This window comes from Antechinus flavipes, chromosome 6 (assembly GCF_016432865.1).
Source record: "Antechinus flavipes isolate AdamAnt ecotype Samford, QLD, Australia chromosome 6, AdamAnt_v2, whole genome shotgun sequence".
In the NCBI taxonomy this organism is placed as follows: domain Eukaryota; kingdom Metazoa; phylum Chordata; class Mammalia; order Dasyuromorphia; family Dasyuridae; genus Antechinus; species Antechinus flavipes.
Window position 1 is genome coordinate 184,966,591 of NC_067403.1, and position 8,071 is coordinate 184,974,661.

An 8,071-nucleotide genomic window follows, 5' to 3' on the forward strand; every position below is an offset into this window, starting at 1 on the left:
CCGGGAAGAAAAACAAAAATGCAAATAGTTCACATTCATTTCCCAGTGTCCTTTCTTTGGATGTAGCTGCTTCTGTCCATCATTTATCAATTGAAATGGAGTTAGCTCTCTTTGTCAAAGAAATCCACTTCCATCAGAATACATCCTCATACAATATCATTGTTGAAGTGTATAATGATCTCCTGGTTCTGCTCATTTCACTTAGCATCAGTTCATGTAAGTCTCTCCAAGCCCATGAATTATATTTTGACCTTGAGTTTCAGATTCTCTGGGGCATTCACTTAGAAATGTCAGCTGGTGATGGAAGTCTGAAACTCAAGAGAGAGAATGGGGCTAGATATGTAGATGTGGGCATTTTCAGCAAAGAGATGATTGTTAAATACATGACAGCTGACAAGGTTATTGAGAAAACACTTAGAAAGGGACCTAGAAAAGGTTTGAGGATATTCACAGTTAAGTTACAGTTGAGAAGTGAGAGGAAAGGAAAATTTTTAGAGCTTTTTTTCTTTTTTAAAAAAAAGGTTATTTTTTAGTCATTTTTATTTTCAATTATAAATGTTCTCCCTCCTTTTAGCCCTTCTTCATCCAGTGAGAAAGCAAGCAATATATACCCATTTATATACATGTGATGTCATGCAAAACATAATTCCATTTTAGTTGTCTTACCACCAAAAGCAAGAAAAATAAAGAAAGTGGAAAAAACATGCTTCAGATTGTATCCAGAGTCATCGTTTTCTCTCAGGAGGTAGATAGCATTCTTTGATTATGCGTCCTTTGGAATTGTTATGAATCATTGTCTTGATGAGTAACTAAGTTTTTCACAGTTGATCATCACTACAACATTTCTGTTATTATATATATACTATGATCTGATTCTGCTCCTTTCACTTTGCATTAACTCATGTAAGTCTTCCCAGGTTTTTCTGACAACATCCTGCTCATCATTTCTTAGAACAAGAGTATTCTATTCCATTCATATACCATAACTTGTTTGACCATTCTCCAATTGATAGTCAATCCCTCATTTTCTAATTTTTTGTTACTACGTGAAGATCTGCTACAGATGTTTTTATACACATAACTTTCTCTTTTCTTTGATTTCTTTGGGATGCAGATCCAGTCATGCTTTTTCTAGGTCAAAGAGTATACATTGTTTTATAGCTCTTTGGGCATAGTCCAAATTGCTCTCTAGAATGATTGGAACAATTACAATCCCACCAACAGTTCAGTAGTGTCCCAAATTTTCCACTTCTCATTCAAGTATTTGTTATTTTTCTTTTCTGTCCTGTTGGCCATGTGTGTGAGGTAGTGAAATAGTACCTTAGAGTTGTTTTAATTTGCATTTCTCTAGTGATTAGTGACTTAGAACATTTTTTCAAATGACTATAACTTTAATTTCTTCTTCTGCCTGTTTACATCTTTTAATCATTTATCAATTGAGGGATGACATTTACTTTTATAAATTTGGCTCAATTACTTATATATTTGGGAAATGTGGCCTTTCTCAAAGAAACTTATTATAAACATGTTATTTTTTTCTGATCCTGACTGCATTGGTTTGTGCAAATCCTTTTTCCTATAGCCAAAATTATCCATTTTACTTCCTGTGAGCCTAACTAGTTTTGTTTGATTCATAGATCTGATAGTTCTCTCAATTTGCTTAGGATAACATTCTTTATTAAGTAAAAAGGAGGAGAGCTATGGGATTACAGTTTGAGGGGTGGTAGGAAAAGTCTGGTGAAAGTCCTTTAAATATGGAAGAGATTTGGGCATATTTGAAGGCAATTAGGGAAGAATCCAGTTGATATGGAAAAAGAGAGAGAGGGACAGACAGACAGACAGAGAGATGGAGGGAAGGAAGAGAGGGAAAGGGAGAAAGTGAGAATGAAAGAAGGAAAGAGAATGAAAGAAACAGACAATGAGAGACAGAGACAGAAAGACACAGACAGAAAGAGAGATGCAGAGAGAGAGACAGAGAGAGATATAGAGAGAAGGAATAATTGAAGGGTTATTATCCTGAAAGAGATAGAAACATGAGATCAAAGGTAACTTCATTGTCAGAGGCTGGGGAGAAGAGGAATATGAGATGATGTCAAAGGGTTATGAAATAAAAGGAAGAGGGAAGAAGGGATAAGAGGCAAGGTTTTTTCCTCAACTGAAACTGACTAGACATATGGAGGGCTTGAGAAAAGAAGATTTAGAATTTGGGGGAGAGAATGACATAAGAGAGTCAACTAAGGAGCAATTAAAGAGCAGCTTTGCTAGAGCAAGAATCCATTGAAATTAGCTATCATGAATTGCAATATGCTTAGTAAGTTATGCCTCAGATAATTAGTAGTTGCATGGCTCTGGAAAAGTCATTTTCCTCTTTCAGCTTCAGTTTCTTCATCTATATAGTGGGATAATCACTGATCATTTTACCAAGGATTATTTTAAGAAGCAAATGAGTTAATGGAAGATTAAAAAAAAATTTTTTTTTTGGTTAATGGAAGATTTATAAAAATTCAAGCCATTCTCCAATTGATAAATGGTCAAAGAATATGAACAGACAATTTTCAGATGTAGAAATTAAAATCATTTCTAGTAATGGTTTTAATGATGCTCTAAATCACTATTTATCAGTGAAATGCAAATTAAGACAACTCTGAGATACCGTTACATACCTGTCAGATTGGCTAAGATAATAGGAAAAAATAATGACAAATATTGAAGAGGGTATGGGAAAACTGGGACACTGATACATTGTTGGTGGAGTTGTGAAGTGATCCAACCATTCTGGAGGGCAATTTGGAACTATGCTCAAAGGGCTATTAAACTATGCATACCCTTTGATCCAGCAGTGCTTATACTGAGTTTATATCCCAAAGAGATCTTAAAGGAAGGAAATGGATCCATTTGTTTGTGGCAATAAACTGGAAAGTGAGTGGATAACAATCAGTTGGAGATGGCTGAATAAGTTATGGTATATGAATGTTATGGAATATTATTGTTCTGTAAGAAATAACCCACAGGATGATTTCAGAGAAGCTTGGAAAGACTGAATGAAATGAGCAGAACCAGGAGATAATTGTACATGGCAACAATAATATTTTTATATGATGATCAATTCTGATGGATGTGGTCCTCTTCAATAATGAGATCTTTCAGGCCAGTTCCACTTGTGCAGTGATGAAGAGAGCCATGTACACCCAGAGAGAGTCCTGTGGGAAATAAGTGTGGTTCACAACATAGCATTCTCATTTTCTCTCTTGTTTGATAGCTTTTTGTTTTCTTTCTCATTTTTTTCCTTTTTGATTTGATTTTTCTTGTGCAACAAGATAACTGTGGAAATATGTATAGAAAACTTGCAAAAAATGAGTTAATGAGTATAAAGCATTTTGCAAATATTTAAAAGCTATATAAATACTAGTTACTTTTATGCAAACAGGAATAGAGAAGATGGTCATGGGAAATGAGGAGATGGGGAAACTGGGAAGAGAGAATGCTCCAGGCAGCATCCATAGGTGTGTTGAAGACCCCTAACAGGAGCAAAAGTCAAAGAAGGGAGGACTTCTGTGAAAGAGGCACTGACTTAAGCGGCATGTAATATCCAAAGTGGATTGGCAGCTAGGTGGTGCCATAATGCACAGAATGCTGGGGCTAGAATCAGAAAGATTCATCTTGAGTTCAAAAACTTACTAGTTGTATTTCCTTTGCAAGTCACTTAACTCTGCCTCAATTTCCTCATCTGTAAAAGTGAGCTGCAGAAGGAAATGGCAAACTACCCCAGTATCTCTGCCAAGAAAACCCCAAATGGGGTCACAGAGAGTTGGATATGATGGAAAAATGACTGAACAACAACAGCAATGTTCAAAGTGATGGGGATGATGGTCCCTCTGTCCTCTGCCATGGTAGAAAGGATATTGTGTTCAGTTTGGGCCTCTATTTTAAGGACATAGAGGAGCTTAGAGATCATCCAAAGTTTGGCAAATAGGAGGGCAAGGGACCCCAGGAACTTGCCATCTGTCGATCAGTCTCAAAGCAATGGCAATATTGCAGGTGGGAAAGAGAATACTTGGAGCTCTTTTGTCAAGTAGCAGAAGGTCTGTTCCATGGGAGAAAGACTAGTTTCTATGAGCCTGGCACAGTGTAAGTGTTTAATAACTGTTGCCTACTCTCTATGAACCTAGTACACAGTAAGTACTTAATAACTGCTGGTTGGTTTAACCTACCTTGATTTATTCTCCTCAACCCCCTGAGGACAGAACCAGGAGCAACCAAGATGCCAGCCAGGTGTTTGGGGCAATTGCACCTACCCAAACTGACTACTCAGGACTCACTCCACATGATGTACGGAAATAATGTATTAGAATCTCGAGAAGGGACCGTCCTGGCCAGTGGACCCGAAAGGACAGCAAGGATACCCACAGGAAGAGTCCTTCACTTGAAGATGCTTACAGCTTTTATACATTTCAGACAAAGAACCCCCAAATCCCGCCCTTTATAGGCTGTGATTGGTTACATAAACCTTTATCCCCCTATTTGGTCAGTGGAATGCAGTAAAAAAGGTGATATACAGCTTCAGCCACTTAATTCCTTCTTTGGACCATGGAATGCTGTCCCGGTTTCATCTGAAATCACGTGACTGGGGCCTATAGGCCTGATCTACTTTAGTTAACAGTCTCTGATCGATAGGTGCTTAATCTGTAAATTCTTCACCTTTCCACACACAGGGAAGCCTCCCTTATCACATCTCCCAGCAGATAAAGGGGTTACCTTGGGAGGTTGGGGTCCTATTGCTATGTCAAAGTTCCCTTTTAATGTTGTGACCCAGTTTCTCCAATTGTCCTATTTAGTTATTCCGCCTCAGGTTATAACCTTTCCCTCTTAATGTTTGAGATGAAGTTTTTATAGACATTCCTTCTTAATGTTTGACAAGATAAAGGTTTGTCCATTTTAGATGTCATTAGACTATCAGTAACATCCCTCCATTAGGTTATCCCCACCTAGGTACCTCCACTATGTCATTGTTCTTGTTATTCCATAAAAAGCTTGCTGTCCCTATACTCAGGGCTAGACTCTGAGATGATAATCTCGTCTGCCCTGGGATCAACCATGGATCCATCGGTCCCAGTATTTCTCTCCATTGAATAAACTATTGAATCTCTAATCTCTTGTTTTGCTCAGTTTCTCAAGCATTACACTATGTACTGGAGACCTCCACCCAGAGGCAGTTGTAGAGTTGTAGAGCAGATGACTCTTGGTGGTCCATCATAAAACTAAGCAGTGAAGAGAAAGGAGGAGACTTTTGGGAAGGTCTGGAGGGATTTCCAGGCTGCCCACAGTAGGGAAGGCTTTTCAGATCTCCTAGTGAAGAATCATGTTCCCTTGATAAGAAGATTCAGCCTAAGCCATTCCTGATCAGATGGCAATGAACACCAAAGGGGATGATTCTGGGATGCTCTAGAATTTAGCCTTGCTTTAGTTACTGAGGCAAGACAGTGAAACTTTTGAAGTGAATCAGGACCTGGAATGAAGCCTCATTCCTCTCATGACAACCATCTTTTTCAATTTCTTGGGGAACCCCCTGCTTACTAGTGGAAAATGTGGCTTTAGAATGTTGGGCAAAAGAATTTTCAATCCTGAGACAAATTCAGGTCAGGGACCAACTAACAGCAGTGGGATGGGTTCATTGCAAGACCATAAACAACTGATGGGAAAGGATTGAGATCAGTATTGTTGATAAACCATGACTCTTGCAGGTATCAGTGTCATTGGGTTGCCCTTCCTGGTCCCCCTAAGAGTGCTCATGTTCCCTTAGCCATACCTTCTACTTAATTATCTGTGTACATTTTGTACTCCTCCCCTCTCAAGAATGTAAACCCTTGAGGGCAGGAGTTCTTTTTGTGTTTTTTTTCCCTCTCTTTTCCTAGTCTCTAATCCACAGTAGGCATTTAATAACTTTATTGAATTGATTTGAAGCTTTGGACAAAATTCCTCATTTCTTCAAGTTGATTTTGCAGTTTAATTACTAACGTTTTACAGACTTTCACTGTAACAGGCTAATTGAATTGCAACTGGAAAGTATTGACTCATCCTTGATGAGTATGGATTTTCCCTCCAAGGCAGATTGCAGCCCATCCACACCCTCTCATCCTATGTGATTCTAGAGTGTGTCTTCTCACAAATCTCTATCAAGGCTTCCTCTGATTATTCAATATGAACAAATTTCCTAGTGTGTGAAATCTAACTCACTAGGCTAAGAAATTAACCATTTTCTTCAGACAAGTGGGGAATTGAGGCAGTTGTACAAAGATGGAACTTTTTGGCCCGACTCAGAGATCTGTCTATCGGACTACTCAGCTGCCAAAGATGGAACTCCGAAACTTCTCACTTAGTCTGCTTTGGAGCTTGGATTCTCCAAATAGTTGTTCCAATTCTCCAGATAGTTGTTCCCATCCTCCATTTTCAGTGTTTACACTCATAGACCTTGCATCTCTAGGGCCCTGCTGAGTTGATGTGTCCATACACACGTAAGGAAGACCAGGTCCAGATTTTCCATGAGCTGCCTTGTGACCCCTGAGTAATGAAGTTGTTGGACAATATGTGATGGTAACAGAGATAAACAGAGACCGGCAGTGCTGAATTCTGGAAATTGAGAAAGAAGGACACAAAAGCAAACATAACCTGTGGACCTTACTGGAAATGGAGTCAATTCCGGAACAAACGGCAAACAATAGGAAATGGGTCAGAAAAAAAAATGACAGATTGGGGTTTCTGACGGATTTAAATGTCACAAAAAGCGATTAAAGAAGCTAATGGGTCCTCATGTCTTAAACTCACTAATTAAACCCATATCTCTTGCCGCTATAAACAATGAGCCTGCGTGGAAAGACTTCAGGGGTTAATTGGAGTGATAATTGTATTCTGCATCCTTCTGGATGTCAGGGAACAGCTTCTGTATTTCTCTCAAAGAAAAGGGCTTTTCCATGGGGCCAGTGATTAACGCGCAGCACTTTGCACATTTTTATTTTTACCAAGAATCAATCCCTATGTACTTAGTAAGCTCCTGCTAACACGCCAAGCATTTGTGTGGCTCTGAGCATTTTGTTGTTGTTTATCCTTGGTTCTGGAAGAACACCATGACATCAGGGAGGTGATACCCAGGACATGCAAATGAATTGGATTTAAATGAGGGAGGGCTGGCTAAGGTCACCTGCCTCCCCTTCCCCTCCAGAGCCATCTGAGTCCAGTTGCCAAACATAGATCAGGATGTGTGGCTCAGAAATGGTGAGGGGTCACCATTCAATAAAAAACAAAGCTGGAGAGATCTCTAGAAGCAAAGCAAAGTTTATTATACATTCTTGTGAGAAGGGCGTCCCACCACCCATCAAGCAGACAATCGAAGGGAGGAAGCACCGTAGGGGGCAGGGTCAAGGCTTTTAATCCCTAACGCAAATACCCCCTCCTACCACTGACCCTCATCCTCATTGGCTGAGGATCTTACGGTCTAAATGCGGGAACTACCCAAGAAATTGAACTTGACCAATAAGTACATAGTTGCCCATATTTGACTGAAATAGGGAGAAAATGATGTCATGGGAGGACAGCAGGAAGGGGACTTGGGTATGCCTTTGACTCAATCTTCAAAGTCCTTCAGGCCTACAAACTCTGAAGTAGATGAAGCCTAAGTCGATTTTCACAGCTGTCCTGAGAGATCTCACCTCATCTCGTTCAAGGATACCTGGAGATGGCCCTGTCCGGGTCTTTTTAAGTTAAAGGCTTTAACAGGTCTCAGTTTGATTGAGGCAACAGCTATTCAGTGATTAAAGCTAGGGGTAAGGTCCATTGGGAAACAAAAGCAGTCCTGGTCCTCATGGAGTTCCCAGTCTGACAAGTGAGACATCTACATATCTGTATATCTAGATGAATGCAGTCAGTCCCTGGAGACCAGTTCTGCAGGTAGAAAAGTCAAGTCTTCAGGGCTTGTCTATGGGAGGTTCTGGGAACACTGAGTCTGAACTTATCGGAAAATCCAATTAGTCATTTCTGTCATCCAAAAAGGAAGAGGGAACAGAAATCTCCTAGAGGG